Below are 15550 nucleotides of genomic sequence, written 5' to 3' on the forward strand. Positions count from 1 at the left end.
AGCCTTTGCCCAAACGTGTGGGCTGTGGCTGCAAAGGGGAGGCTCTAACTAATATTCACTGATGTGTGTCCTGTGGACTCCCAACCTTGGAGGTCTTTGTGTGATCTCCCATCTGAGCCTACAGGAGACTACGCAGAGATGCCTAAAACAGGCTACCTATCTCACAGTGTCACTAAAGCCCTGAGTCGTCTGGCCAAGCGAGAACCGAGCTTCCCGGCGGGTTGGCTGGAAGGTGGAGGTTGCTTGGTAGAGCAGAGTACAAGAAAAACATGTTACAGAAGTGTTGCACAAGCAGTCACCGTTAACACTATAATCTTACCTAGTGTTTTACCATTTATCTAAGGTCCTTGCCATCAAGATTTGCACATGTACAGGAAGCTCTGACATGTTTCACTTTACTGTATTTAGCTGACTATATATTTTATTGTGTCTCTTCTGCCCTGGAACAATGTGGTGGTGTGTTGGTTGGCTGTGTCCAGCTTAACAGCTGGCTCTTGCCTTGTGTCTGGATTAATTATTGCCTTTTCTGTGCCCCATGAATGCACAGCCCAAAGTTATTAGCTGCTGGCTGGGCTGGGAGTTTCCCTTAGGGGGTGCTGAAGCTCCTCTGCTGGTGACCAGGCTTGAACGATGGCACCCACGGGTTCGTTATCTGGCTTAAAGCCCCTCTGCAAATGGTTGGTAGCAACTGTCTGTCTGAGCTAGGAGCCCCAGCTCTGCTCTCCCGTCATCGCCGCTAGCGCAGTTGGGTTGTCCTTGGTGCCTCGCTGGCTGACCCGAGGGCTGGAGCTGCGGCGAGCAGTCAGTCTTCTCTCTCACAGTATTTAATGGTCGATTCTGTGACGTTTCTTTCACCACAAGTTGCATGTATGTTCAGATCAAACCAAACTGCCATTCAAGGCTCTGAATGTTTCAGTGAGTGAACCATCCCCTTGGGTATCATGTAATCTTTTCGTGAGTTAAGTTTATTGGTTGGGGAATGTTGTTGGGAAGAAGATCCAGAGCAGCAGGATTCACTATGTGACTGAAAGAATGTCCGGGCAGAAGCTGCCCAGAAGCTTGACGTGATAGCAGCTTTAACTTGCATCCTGGGAGGTGAAGTACAAGCCTGGTAGTGTATTCTTGCCTGAGTCCAAAAGTTTATTTGGACATGGAGCCGTGTTGGTGATGGCTTCTGGCAGTCATGATGAACGGTAGCTTGTGGTCAGGCCGAGATGCCTCCCTGCTGCACATAGCTTCATCCGTTTGTGATAGTTACTAAAAATACACTCTTCGCAATAAAAATTAATTTGTATCTTTTCTCATTATGCCTTTGACATTTGATTTATTTAGAGTTTCTGTACTTGAATATTTCATTGTTGTGCTTAATCACCCCTCAATAACTAACATTTACAGATCTTCAGGGACTTCCCTATCTTCAGAGAAAGCATTGACCAGCTGCATTTTTAACATAGTACCACAGTCTCACAGTATTTAATTAAATACCCAATTAATTTAAATTGTGAAAATATAAATGGGCCTTTTGCTCTCAAATTACTCTGCTAAGTAGTTATTATCTAGCAAAGTAGTTCTTTAGTTAGTACATTTTATTTCAGAAAATTCTTTATAGTAATTGCCCTACCTGATTTCAAGATGTAGTACATACTCTGTCTTAGTCTTCACATCTTGCCAAACATTTTTCTTGCTTTCATGGTATTTCCTACTATATATATGTCATGATACTTGGGTCATATGTCTGGTAAATTGAGCAGAAGCTTGAAGTGGCATGACTTAGTTTTTCATGGCACCAGTCCTTAGGTGATACAAATGTCTTCCACTGGTTAAAAAAAGAATTTCAAGGGTGACAGGTTTTAGGAGGGAGCACCGGCTTTTAGTAAGACAGGCTCTTCATACTTTATGGAAAATTGATGAATGAGAAATAGAACTGAATAGAAGTTGAGTATTAGTTTGATGTACACTGTATGGCAAATTCCAGCAGGTTAGAAAGAAGAGCAGCTGGGTGGATGGCATATGTGCCTACGAGTCTGGTTTAGTTCTCTGCACTGTGATATCTGAGGTGGCCTTAAGCAAGTCACTTAAGAATAATTCTTTGGAGAGAATCAGTTATGTGCCATATTGCCTGATGTCATAGCTTTTAAGTGTGAGGTACGCAGTCACCTGAGTGGGAGCTCTCACTAGGAAACAGATATCAAAGATCGCGCTTCCTCTGGTGCTTGAGGAAGATTCAAATCCACATCAGTGGTTTTCTAGGAGAATATTCCCAACACTGAACAGTTCGTTATCCTAATGGAAGGGAGTAGGAGAGACTGTTCCTTCCGGGACATGCCGCTTGGCTGTAGCACACTTAACCTAAGGATCCATATTATATTTAGAGACAATTGCTCAGCTACAATGATGTCTCTACCAATACACTAAATAGGGATAGAGAGTATTCTGTGGCCCTGAACTTTGTAGGCCTGGCCTGGCTCGGCCTGAGTGCATCCACAACATAACAACTAGCCTTAAGTCTCCTCCATGGGGTGCTTCTGTGGCTCCAGGATGTAAATATTATGTTTCTGCTTATCTTTTTGCTCACAGTGTCCGAAACAATGAGCGCGCTCTAACACAGCCTGCCATTGCTGAAATAGAAGGTATGTGTTGCATGCATTATGGTGTGGCATGACAGCATATAAAAATGTTTGAGATTGCACAGTCGCCTGCAACTGCACTGAAGGACAGTGCAGGCCAGACAGATGTGGTACAGTCTTGTCCGTGCTGCCTAGTGTTCTTGGTCTTTGGTTCAGCTGCCTCAGAGGCTGTGGGTAGGCGTGGGCAAACCCATGCTAGAGAGCGTGCTAACAACGAGGCAGTAAGAACAGAATAAGGCAGCCACAGAGTGCTTGAACATGTCTCTAAATCCTGTTCTAGTAAGGTGTAAAAGCACAGCCAAAAAAGGATCTGTCCATGTACAAGAGCAAAACTTCAAGCATCTAGGTAGCTTGACTGCTGGAAACAAAAATGCTCATTGGAGTAGAAAGGAGCTTTTAAGAATTAGGTGCTTAAATTAATTTCTGGCCTTCCTGTGCCTCAGCTTATCGGCACTGAGGGTAATCACATGCCCCTCTACTCAGGGTTGTGAGGATGAATAACATAACAATTTTACAGGATTCAAATAAAAGAATAATGAGGGCCAAACAAGGACTTTTAGTAGTTTGACCATGAGAACAGTAATGCAGTTTGACTGCAGTAATACCCTCAGTGTTGTAGACTATCTCAGCTCTGTCAACTACAATTAACTGCAGTATTGTAAATTCACCATAGTATTGTGTTGAAATTTTCCAATTCCAGATACCTGTGTAGCCATCTGGATGGTCACTGAAGCAGTAGTACGTGCCTAAACCTGGTTCCTCTGATGTGACTGTTGATGAGGATTCCAGAAATTGATATATGTAATTATCCTTGCCCTCCCTCCTTTCATCCGAATCTCCCACATTACTCAACAAAGTCCTCAAAGTATAGCATGTTAGCCTCTGAGGTGCACCGAGGTCCCAGGTGGGCCAGGCTCTCTCTGCTTCACACTATAAGCTACATGACAACACTATGAAGTGGAATCCCCTGCAGCCTCCCAAAATTGGAGGTTCATTGCAGAGTAATGTGTTCACCCCTTTCCAGATGAACTAGACTTAGTTCATCTTATTGTATGCTTGATAGCAATCTGTCTGATGCCAGCATTTGAGTGCTGTTAAGTACTGGCAGAAATCCCAATTAGTTGTTTTTCCCTCTGTAGACAAGAGAAAATATTTTAGATGTCCTCTAGTGTGTTGCTTTTGGAGTGCCTTTAAATTTTCTGAGCTTTATAGAGCCCCTCTCCTTCAGGCTTTGGTGCTGTTGGTGTAATATATTACTACTTCCAACCACCATTCCCTTTGAAGGACACGCTGCAGAAGAACTTGGTCTTTTGCCCAAGCACATAACATGGCAACATTTTAGTTTAGAAACATGAAAGCCTTTGCTTGGGGTCATTGGCAACTTTGTGAAGTAGCAAAAGGGTTAATAACTTTAGTGTTTGAACTAGAGTGTGTGGACTGTGTTGCGGGGAAAGGGGATCTCTGGTTTTGGGAGCTACATGCTCATTTCCAAGGTGATGTACAGTTAACTTCATTTGCAAAAGTACTCCATACTGTTCCTCACAAGAGCAAAAGCTACTAATGCTGGACCAACAGACATGGAGTAAGGCCCTGGGCATGGTCTGAGACCTTTCCTCCCCTCCCCCGATGAAAGGCAGCTCTGCTTGAAGCTCCCTCAAATTTAAGCACCCCAACAGCTTTGCAGCTTCACGGAGAAATGCTGCGAAGACTCAGGCCTGCTGGAAGCCTGGCGCTGCCACCACCCAGAGCTCCTTGGGGAGTGAGCCCACAGGGATCCACGGGAAATGGGACGGCACCCCTGCTGCTAGACAAAACAGGGGAAGAACACAGGATCACAGGACGCTGGCTGGTGGCTGTCTGGACTCCTTCATTTGCTAGCATGTTCCCCCACCCAGCCTTGGCCCATGCGGGCTGGTATTCCCTGAGATGCCACTGGGACACAGTTCAGAGTTAGCAGGGGTCAGGAACTGTTCTTAGCTGGCGTTATGGGTCAGGACACGCTGTTTTGGGAAGGAAGTGTTCAGTTGTATGCGTACCAGTTGTGCCCTGACATTTGCAGAGGGGATCTAGGTGATGATGGGATTCAGGAATGAGAAAGAGTCATTACTGCACTTTGGTGGACAGTATGCTGACACTGTAGTGAGGGGTACGTCTGTCCTTCACCTCATCTGGTCTCACTTCTAGCCCCCCATGTACAAGATAGAGTTGGAAGGGACCTTACCGGTTGATTCCAGACAGGGAATGGCCTGGCAGCAGGGGAGAGTGCCTTCTAGCCCAAATCCAAATCATCCTTCCAAGGAGCCAGCCTCCCTGCCGTGTGTCCCACACACCCTCCCAATCTCTATGCCCATGTAATGCAGCCCCAGGACATGACCCAACACGTAGCAAGAACTGGGACCCCAGGAGATCTGTAGCAGTGGGAAGATGCGTTGCAGTTACAGACTGGCTTACCTTCTTGGAAACTTGCCCCTGCAAGTTTCAACAGCTTCAACAGCTATCATTTCTAAGGTTAACTTTTTAATGCTCCAATTTCCCGCCCCTCCTGAAGTTGAAGGACTAGCTTCAGATTGGCTTTCTAGTTTCAAAGAGAAAGTTTCTGTATAGCAGCTCGGGTTTCTGCAGATGGGAGTGGTTTGGCAGCATGACTGTCTTTGTGAAGGGAATTTTTGAAACTATTATTTCTCCAGTAGAGAGATTTGGACTGTAAATTGTTTAGCAATTGGTTGGTTGATCATCAGCTGATATGTTTTTCATTCTGCTCCCATTGTAAGACTTGGCAGCTTTGTAGTTTAAATGCTCTCTGCTAGATCTCTAAACTCTGCTTTAATAGAGCATGAAGTCTAGTCGTGGCCTCAGCAGTGCGGATTAGGCAACTGTGGTTAGATAACTGATGGTTAGGTCTCAGTGGACTAAGTCTATCAGAAATCAAAGCTATCCGACACTGAGTTCATTTTTATTGCTTTTTTTCAAATGTGAGCAAAACTTCTTTGTACTCAGAGGCAATTTAATCGAATTTTCAGTCCCTCACTGCACAAAAAAAATCCCTCTGGCTGAAACAAAAAGAATAAAAGATTCCATAGTAGTTTTTTTCTCTGAGATTTAAGATTAACAGTTCTACTAGAGGAACATACCAGTTGCTACTTTCCTACCATTAAACTGGGTGACACTGCTTTTACAGTTTAAAGGCAATTTTGGTATAATGGAGATAATTCCCTCTCAATTTAATGCAAATTTAAATTTTCAATTAGCAGTATTTTATGGTTTATATATCATTATTCTAGACAACTTCAGGAGATCCAAGTAAAATATAAGCATATAAGTATCTTTATTTTTGCAGATAATATTATCAGAATGATAATGGCGTATGTGGATCACAGTAATGTATTGGTGTTACAATGTCTGTGCCCATTTCAGATGTAGACTTTCAAGTTTTTAATAAGTTGACCTGAAGATCTTTTTAAACCAGAGAAAGCTGCATATTAAACATACAGTGCTAACTTAAGGATATTAAATGGAGTTACAGTCTGGTCAGAAGCAAAATTCAAGTGACAAGTGGTTTTTACTACCGTACATGTCCTACATTTTGTAAACAATGAGAAAAATTTCTATAATGATACTTGGTAAACTTAGCATCAGTATACAAATGAAAATATAAAAGATAATGTATTGTTCTCTATAATTCTATGCAGTCTAATATATGCACTCTAGCTTTCCCTTTATGAATCTGTCTGCTGATTAACTCATCAATCCTCTGATAATTATTGCAAGAATAGTCTCTCAAATGGTGATAAATCTGGTTCCTGTTATGTGTGGATGTTATTTTCAGTGTTTTCGTTGAAAATGCAAGATGTTCTAAGGATTTTGCAAGCAGTAATTCAGACTTAAGAGCCACAAAGATGATTAAGGGACTGGAGCATCTCTCATATGAGGAGAGGGTGAGACAACTGCGACTGTTCAGCCTGAAGAAGAGAAGGCTCAGGGGGGATCTCATCAATGTATGTAAATACCTGAAAGGAGGATGTAGACGAGATGGAGCCAGACTTTTCTCAGTAAGCGCCCAGTGACAGGACAAGAGGCAATGGGCACAAACAGACACACAGGAAAATCTACTTATACCTAAGAAAAACACTTTTTTACTGTGAGGCTGAGTGAGCACTGGAACCGGTAGTCCAGAGAGGTTGTGGAGTCTCCATCCATGGAGATATCAAAAGCTGACTGGACATGACCCTGAGCAACCTGCTCTAGGTGACTCTGTTTTGAGCGGCGGGTTTGGACTAGACAATCTTCAGAGGTCCTTCCGGACTCAGTGATTGTCTGATTCTGAGATTCTGTTTTATCTCAGTTTCCACGGTGTGTTTTTCTGTCTCACAGGGACACTACAAGAGATGATGAAGGCTGTGAGGTGCTTAAATACTGCAGCAATAGTATGAGAAATTACCCATAAAGCCTAGTTTTGAAAATATACTTTTCCCTGTAGTATACTGAAGAAAGAAGAGACTGGTGATGTCCTCCTTCATGCCTAAATACATTGTTGAACCCTGTGCAGTTTCAGGTGTTTTAAGTACAGTCATTTGCTATTTGCTCAGTAACAGAGATACAGTTCAGGCTGTCCAGGCACATTTAAGAACTGTCGGGAACTTAAAATGACGTGGAGTCAGGGCAGTGAGTGCTATACTAAGAGTTTTCCATCTTTGTTTTCTGTCATGTTTTAGCAATCATTTCGTAGACTGCACTGTCGAGATTCAATTCTGGAACAAATGGAATTCATTTATTTCTTTATTTATTGTAAGAGGAAATTAACTTTGGTATATATTCTAAGTAGCACAATAGAAATATTCCACAATTTGAAAAACCTAATGTTAAGTTACATTGTGTTATTGTTTTCCTGTTGTGGCATATTTCATCATTGCCAAGCAGGGTACAGTTCCGTAACACCGTGGCAGATTCTCAGTGGAATGGAGTTTTTATCTATCATGTTAATGAATGGTTTAATAATACAGTAAGAAAGACTACTCACATAAAATGCTTTAATGATGGATGTCAGAACAGTTGCTAGAATGGATTTGTTTTAACAGAGGCAAATGGGCTTCCTCAGGCATCTGTGGGATTGCTACTAATAAAAGGAATGAACGTCATTAAATTGGTAACATCATGTGCCTACCCTTTTGTTATCCTTACTTTTTGTTTTATTACGTTTTACTAGATGTTTTTGAAACATGAATTGTGAAATATTCTTTGTCACATTTATCAGCAGAGTTGAAGAACCTGTGTTCATTGCAGTCTTCCCCAGAGTGTGTTCCCCTTGAAGCATGTATTTAAATATATCTAAGCCACACACACACAGAGGTTAGAAGACTGCCCCTCTGACTATTAGACTGATGGTCCCTGGGAATAATCAACAGCAAATGATGATGCTATAAAAAATGCAACCATTGTTCTGTATTTGAGAGAGAGTGTTATAAGCTTTTTTTTTTCTTTGTTTGACTGGCAAGTCATGGCTGCATTTTGAACCCAAGCTGGAATAAAGGGTCTACTAGGCAATTTAGATTATTATCCTAAAGTACTAAGCACCAAACCTTTCTTCTTAGTGTTTCCGTAAAGATATAATTAGAAAAGGTATGTGTATTTTTTTCTGATAGCACACACAGAAATAAGACAGGTTCGGAAAGGAGAAGTCCTGAGTAAAAGTAGAAAAAGAAGAACAGATTTAAGGATAGTACAGATTTCTTTACAATACTGAAAGTCGTTAGGATTATAAAACAGCAACTCTCGTTGAAGGTTTCCTGCTGTAATGTTATACTAGTCTCTAAAATCATGTACAAAATAATTTTAATTAGCAGTCAATACCTGCAAAATATCTAGGCTCTCATTTGCTTGCTGAAGTAGAAAAAAAGTTGTGAATTACATTTATCTTGTATAAAAACATATTTATGTTATGTATGTCCTGTGTACATCCTAGGTAATGCACTTGGGAGACAATCTTTCCTCCATGCATGAAACTCTTGTTTATTTGAGCATAGTAAACCTCAGATTAAATTATTTATTCAGTCTCCCATTACTGTGTTTTTGCTGCATAGGAACCAAGCAGTTGCAAGATTATAAGAAATATATTCCAGTTCAAATCTGAAATCCTGCCTCCAGCAGCGGCCAGCACTTGGTGCATCAGAGAAGGGCAGCAAACAAAGAAAACAAAATCTATGGCTCAGCTATCTGATTGTGTACTACTAAACATCTAGGGGAAAAATTTCATCTTCGCTCTTGCTAAGATCATTATTAGACCTGGAGCAAGAGACATGACGTGTCCTAATTTTGTCCAAAATGAATTTTTGGAAACCTACTGCTGGTAAAAGAAATATTTAATGTGATATATACATATAATATATGTATGTATGTATGCATATCAAGTAAATATATATATATATGTGTAGGTATATCAAGTAGAATCAAACACAAGCAGAACACTATATAATTTTAGTCAGGCATAAGATATTTATTCTGAGAAATCTTCCACATTGATAGTTTCATTGATGAAAATAACATTTAAAGGTCAATTGCAAATTGTTTTTAAAGTATTCCTTTTCTGCGGTTTTTGCTTTGACAGCTGTACTCTAAAGCTTTGAGAAATTTCCAGGGGAACTAATGGCTACAAATGTGACTGATAATTGAATAATACAATTTTATTTCCTAATGGTACTACTAAATCTAATTGGCACAACGCACTTCCTGAAATCTTTGTACCTTTAAAAAGTGAGTCTTCTTTCCTCACTTCTATAAGAAATACATAATTAGTCCTCATTATTACACAGAAGTATGAGTTATCCTTTCTCTTACCACTCTAGAAACCTGGGAAAAAGATGTTTACAAGCAGAACCACATAACTACTTGGACGGGATTTATATATCTAAGACCAACATTGCAGTCCTCAAAAACCTGTGCTCTGCTCATGCCTAACTCCCTCAAAGTTACCTTTTTTTTTTTTTAAAAATATTCATATTACGCATGCACTTCTGCTTGTGAGCAAATTTAGAAGTGTCTCAGTCTTGACAGGGCAGAGCCTCTCGAAACCTATTCATGCATAAGCCCCGTTAGCAGCCATTAGACAGGTCCTTGGCCACCTATTTTGCCAGAGGGACCCTGTCAACAGGCACTGCCTAAGTGCATTTAATGGCTGGTTATCTGCTCGGAGGGCAGTGGCGGCTGCCGTTCTCCTCCACTTCCACTCGCTTCTCCTCAGCAGCTCTACGGTCAGTGCACTGGCTCAGGCAATCGGAATTTAAGTCCCTGCTTTTGCTTTGCAGAAGCTGGATTTTAGAATCCATTTTTGGCAAGATGTACATTATATGATTTGTGCCTTTTCTGTATTTAAAGCTCCTCAAAAATGTCCTGTAATTGGTTGAATAAATTGAGCACTTCATCTTGGAGAATGGCAAATTTTTAACAGATTTTATGATTTCCTGTGTTTGGTACTTCACGTATCCAGAAACCCCGAGGCTTCTGTCATCCAAACAGGTTCCTTGAAAGCAGGAATTATTCCTCTTTTACTATGCTAATCTACAAATGGTGTTTTTCTTGGGAAGGTCATTTTCCATGACATCTCAAACCTTGAGCTCCCAGCTAAAAATAGCAACAGGGATCCCAGACGTGCCAGTCATTTCTGCAAGGCAGCTTCTTAATAATAGACCAGCTGCAGGAGGTGCAGATATCTGCAGACCAAATGCTCCTGCATCCTCTAGGGAAGGATGGGAAGGGAAGCCAAGAGGGCTGTGCCAGGTGTGAGAAGCAGCAAGGTCCTATAAGAGGCCCGTATGGGAGAGATGTGGTATAACCAAAAGCCCCTGGAGGTAGGGGAAAGAAGGTCAGCTGGTGGCAGACAAAGAAGGAACCACTGCTAAGGTAGTGGTTGCTACTTGCCACCTAGGGGGACATCAGACAAAGTGAGCTGGTGGCAAGTTCATAACAAACACATGGAGGCAATTTCTCATACATCATGTAGCTCACGTTCCAAATGCCTTTCCGTTAGAGGGTGCGAATGCTGGAAGCTTCTGTGAGTAAAGGGTCAACTGGACAATTTGGGGGGGGGGGATAATTAACTGAAATGTATCGAATACCAAGTCACCACATCTGTCTCAGGTGGTCCCTGAGTCATAAGCTGTGGAATGCTGGGAGAGATTTGGGGGAAACAGCACATTGTTGCAATCAACATCTCATTATAGGCTTATATGTGGAACCAAGAATTTATTGTTAGCCCAGTTAATGTTTTAACAGTCAACTTGTAAAAGTTATATAGTTAATATAAGAAAACCTCATTAATAATGCAATTAAAATTGTTATAAGAGAAAACTTATTGATACCTACCCCTTTTCTCTGGTGTTTTGTTCACCGTTCTGATGTCCTTCTGGGTGCCAAAATAAAGACTTGAGTCTTCCTCAAAATGAATGGTGGGAGTCAGAACAAATCATCAGCATCCTCAGGTCTTAGCAGGGCGCAGTGCGATGTCCGTGGTGGGGGAGTCCCTCTCTCCTTAGTCTTGGGGTCTGCTCTGGGCTATTTTCATTAGTTTTCCTATCACAGCTGCCTTCTCCCTGCTTCCCAGGCAAAGTTTGGGAGCTGCACGCTGCCTTCCCGCAGTGCTGTTGTCCTGGAGGGACTGCGTTTTTTCCCAGCAGTGACTACGTAGGGGTGCCAGCCCCCTGTCCCGGGCGCTCCCAGAGTGAAGCCAGCGCAGGTCAGGCCACAGGCACGTGGCTACCAGGCAATTGCTGCCATGGCTAAAACCAGCTCCTGCCAAAGCAGGGCCGGACACGTCCTGAGACCCTGTGCTGCGAGCTCTCCACCAAGCCTCTGGCCTTGTGCTAGTGATGGCAAAACCAATATTTACTGGGTTGCAATATGCTTGCCCTGTTTTCTGCTCTACCTTAAGTTTTGGTCAGGTTTTCCTAGTTTTGGTCGTTGTCACAAATAAGATACAGGTTGTTGGACTTTCGGATCAACCTAGTACAGCTGCTCTTATTTAAAGATGTGTAGACGTGGTGCTTAGGGACATGGTTTAGTGGTGGACTTGGCAGGATTAGGTTAATGGTTGGACTCAATGATCTTAAAGGTTTTTTCGAACCTAAACAATTCTATGATTCTATGATTTTGCTTCTGCAAAGCCTTGAGCCAGCTCTGCCTCAGGTTAGAAATGTGGGATTCACATCATATCTTTACTCAAGCTTCATCATATATTTTACTCAAGAAAATTCCCTCAGAAATCAATGGAGTACAAGCTTTGGAGTTTGCAATAGTTGCAATAAAAATATTGGTTAATAAATAAGACTTCAGGACATCCACAGTGCTTTTGAAAAAGATGAGTCTTTCCTCATTATACTAAACTTGCAGAAATATTTTCTCTACTACAGAGGGCCATATGTCAAAACAAGACTACAGCCTGCCACTAAACCAAGATACAACTTCATGAATAAAACTTTCAGAAAACACAATTTTGATTGTGCAAGAATTGACAAAAGTAGAGAAGATAGGGAAGGGATGTCAGCCTCCTCCAATGTGCAGGGCAAGTCACCAGATCATGGTGAAAGATGCTCCTGTCAGACCTTGTTCAACATTGGCAGTGCTCCAATTTTGCACCAATTTTAGTGTCTTTTGTCTTTTTCTCTTTACTCAATCAGCACAGTATGTCAAACCCTGCAGGTGCGGAGGGGTCTATGGCCACATGTACACTGCTCTTCCAGGAGGACTCCCGGGCTTCTGAGCCTTAAAAAACATGTTTCTGCTTTGATAATATGCTTTAACCTCAGTAGTTTGCTACATTTTTCTCCATTCTTTGCTACTGTTCCTCAAAATCAAATTTAAATTAAAAGCAAGAAAAAGGAAAAGCTCAACTTTTTAGTTATTCCTGGACTGTTTGGCTAGAGTTATGCTGTCAGACCTAGATCAATAATCACATCTGACAACTTCAAGTGAAGGTTTATGCTTGACTAAGGGGAAATAAAATAAAAGTTAATATAGAAGGAATTTATTTGCAGAATGATCATTTTTCTCCATTACCTTACATAGAGGTGTCGCAGAGAGCTACTGCATACAAAACACTGAAGAGTACTAAAAAGGCCACAAACTGTTTATTTATAGACAGTTGAAATATTTCCCAGAGGCCTAACTTAACTGCAGCACCCTTTTTATCCCAGTGTAAATGGACTCTGATTTTAAAGGCAGAAGCTAGCCCCTAATATACATTTAAGTGATCTTCATCACTTCTCACAGCAAAAAATTCCTCTTCTTTTTTTTTTTTTTTAACAGCACGCAAATATCTTTCCATTTCAGCACACAGCATGGGCAGAAAAAGGGCTTGGGGCAGATGCGTGTCTGGCAGAAAGGACAGAGAATTGCTTTAGTGATTGAAATTGTGCCCTATATTTAACAGTGCTGAGACAAGCTCAGCAGTGAATTTCCTTAAGAGCAAAACTCCTTACTCTGTCTAGATAATTTCCCAGCCTCTAAAGGACATAGAGTTATTAAAGTAATTCCAAGTGGTCTTTAGATTTTTTTTCTTACAGTTAATATGTAAACTTTGCACAGTAGCACTCCATCAAGTCCTGCATTTCACTAACTACAAGACACGGGAATACTACTATTACTATTGCTACTACTACTACTCCAAGTGCTTTAAATGTTGACAAATGAAAATTGTAATCCATACCTCCCATCGGGTTAGTTTTGCACTGAAGTGTAGTGTTCAGGTTAAGGAGGTGCTTGATACGTCTCTGGAATCAGAATCTTCCTTCATCTTTTGAAACGACGAACACAAATGCATTTCTTTTAACTGATCTTTATGCTTGCTGAAGACTGTATATCTTTTTATTTTTGTTAAGAGCCATTTTAAGGTTTTCCAGTAATTATTTATTGTTTATATAAACATTGATGTTCAAAATCCATTCCTCATTGCCAATGCATCTGCATACAGCTTTTTTAGACCAAGTCTGTAAATTTGGGAGATTTCTTGCTCTGCCCATTCAACATGGCGAGAACCAGCTACTTTTACCAGGCACTCTGCTTGGTAACTGAGAAAAGAAGTTCCTACATCAAGAAGCAGGCAAGAATTCTTTCTTCTTTTGAGGTTATTTATAAAATCATTTGTTTTTCAATCACATGCAGGCACTCAGGTTAGAGTGAGGTTCTGGTTTGTGGGAAGGCTTATGAAGCAGAAGTACATCCTATATCCTAAAAATATTTCTAGTTCAGTGCTCCAGCCACGTGGGGATTTATGCTTCTACTTTGGCAGGGCCCTAATGTCAAGCACATGGAGGAGTGTTTCAAGGACTGGACCAAGCTAAGGTAAGAGCCAAGAATATGCATAAAGATCAACAGAGAGGTGGGGAAGACAGGCAGAACAAAAATATAAGCATGTGGTAAGAGAAAACATCTGTGAGAAGTAAGATGGTTGGGTTTTATTTTCAATTTAATTGAAAAATACCAGACGTAACCTACGGAAAATGTTACAACTAGCAGAAGTAAAAAGTTATTAATGAAAGGCATATTTCTTCTACGAGTTTCATCAAAAGTTGCTACAAACACTTGGCCTTCCTCTAACATAATTCATATTTTTATTTTCTAGGGTCTTGGCAGGTACATGAAGCAAATCACAACCACACTGAAGCTTTACTCATTCAGGAGACCTTTTGCAAAACAGATGACATTGGAGATGTCCCAGTTAAAAGACATCTAATTCAATAAATGCAGCAGGCTCCATTATTTGATGTAGTCCAACCTGAAATAAACAAGGTACTGATTCTCTACTATTAAAAAAAAATAATAATCCCAGAACACTTCCAGCAGGAGAAGAAGCTTGTGTTGATAATTTCTCACTTCTGCTTACCTATATTAGAGAAAAATGAATTCAAGCTGGAAGCAATGCTGGAAAGAAGGTCTATTAGAATTAGGAGGAAAAGAGAGGTTAACATACAGAAGACTTTTCAAAGAGCCTTGTTAGGAAAAGGAGCATGAATGTTGTCTAAAAAACATCAGGGTGCAGGGTATGATATCAGGAGGGAAGAAGAACTACTTAAAATATTGGAGAAATAGGAGAGGTATTCGCTGGAGCACTCGACCAGGATTCAAAAGACAGCTTCAACTGCATCCCCATTGAAATGTGGATAGTGACCTGCAGTTGCTTTCTGCTCAAGCAGGTAGCCAAATCAGTAGGTTAGAAGCATGTTTATTCTCTCTCTAGTAGTTTCACATGAAGTGGAACTAGTGTAAGAGAAGAAACACTCTGCTCCACAGTCTTTTACACCAGAATGCTGCAGCCTGGTGGCTTCCAAATTATTGCACCCCCAAAAAATATGAATGTTCCAGCTTCTTTCCAAGAAGAAGGTGGGAAAAGGTTGCTATTAGCAAAATATATCCTTTTACACAGCCTTCATCTCCAATGCAATACAACACACTTAGTTTTGGTAAGGCTTGCACTTCTTTTGGGATTTCTGGAGCCGGATCGTCAAAACATTTTCCTTCATAAGAGGTGTAGAAAAAGAGAGCTGAACCAGAAGCTCCCAATTCGATAACTGAGCTGTCACATACTATCTATTTCTGTCCTCTTTTTTGTGTGAGATGATACCTTTGGCACCTGACCCTGGGAGAGGATGCAGGAGCCTGAAGGGAGCAAGGCACCTTCCTCTTTGTTAGGGTAACGCATCCAGGCTCTACAGAGGGCAAAATGTAAGACAGACATCTCACCTTTTTTTTTTTTACTTTTTCATTAGGTAAGCTAGCTGCCTGGCAGAGCCAGCCAGCTGGCTTTTGTGGATCCCTTAAGCACATATCTCTCTGTCTCCATGGATTATACAGAGAATCTAAGCCTGAAAAAACTTCTGTATTCTACCTCGTTGATGGCTTCATGACACCGGTGTGCAAGATTTAAGAGTATGAGAAGA

General features: G+C 41.2%; 1 long non-coding RNA gene across 3 annotated transcripts in view; it reads left to right on the top strand.

Moving 5' to 3' along the window:
- Positions 1-15550, top strand: part of LOC142079016 (uncharacterized) — a 49142-nt gene that overhangs the window by 14968 nt on the left and 18624 nt on the right. For all 3 annotated transcript variants that reach the window (XR_012672443.1, XR_012672441.1, XR_012672442.1), the window contains one exon: positions 14236-14402. This is a non-coding gene — a long non-coding RNA (uncharacterized LOC142079016). The remainder of the gene's footprint in view (positions 1-14235; positions 14403-15550) is intronic.

The sequence above is a fragment of the Calonectris borealis genome, chromosome 2, assembly GCF_964195595.1.
Source record: "Calonectris borealis chromosome 2, bCalBor7.hap1.2, whole genome shotgun sequence".
Classification (NCBI taxonomy): domain Eukaryota; kingdom Metazoa; phylum Chordata; class Aves; order Procellariiformes; family Procellariidae; genus Calonectris; species Calonectris borealis.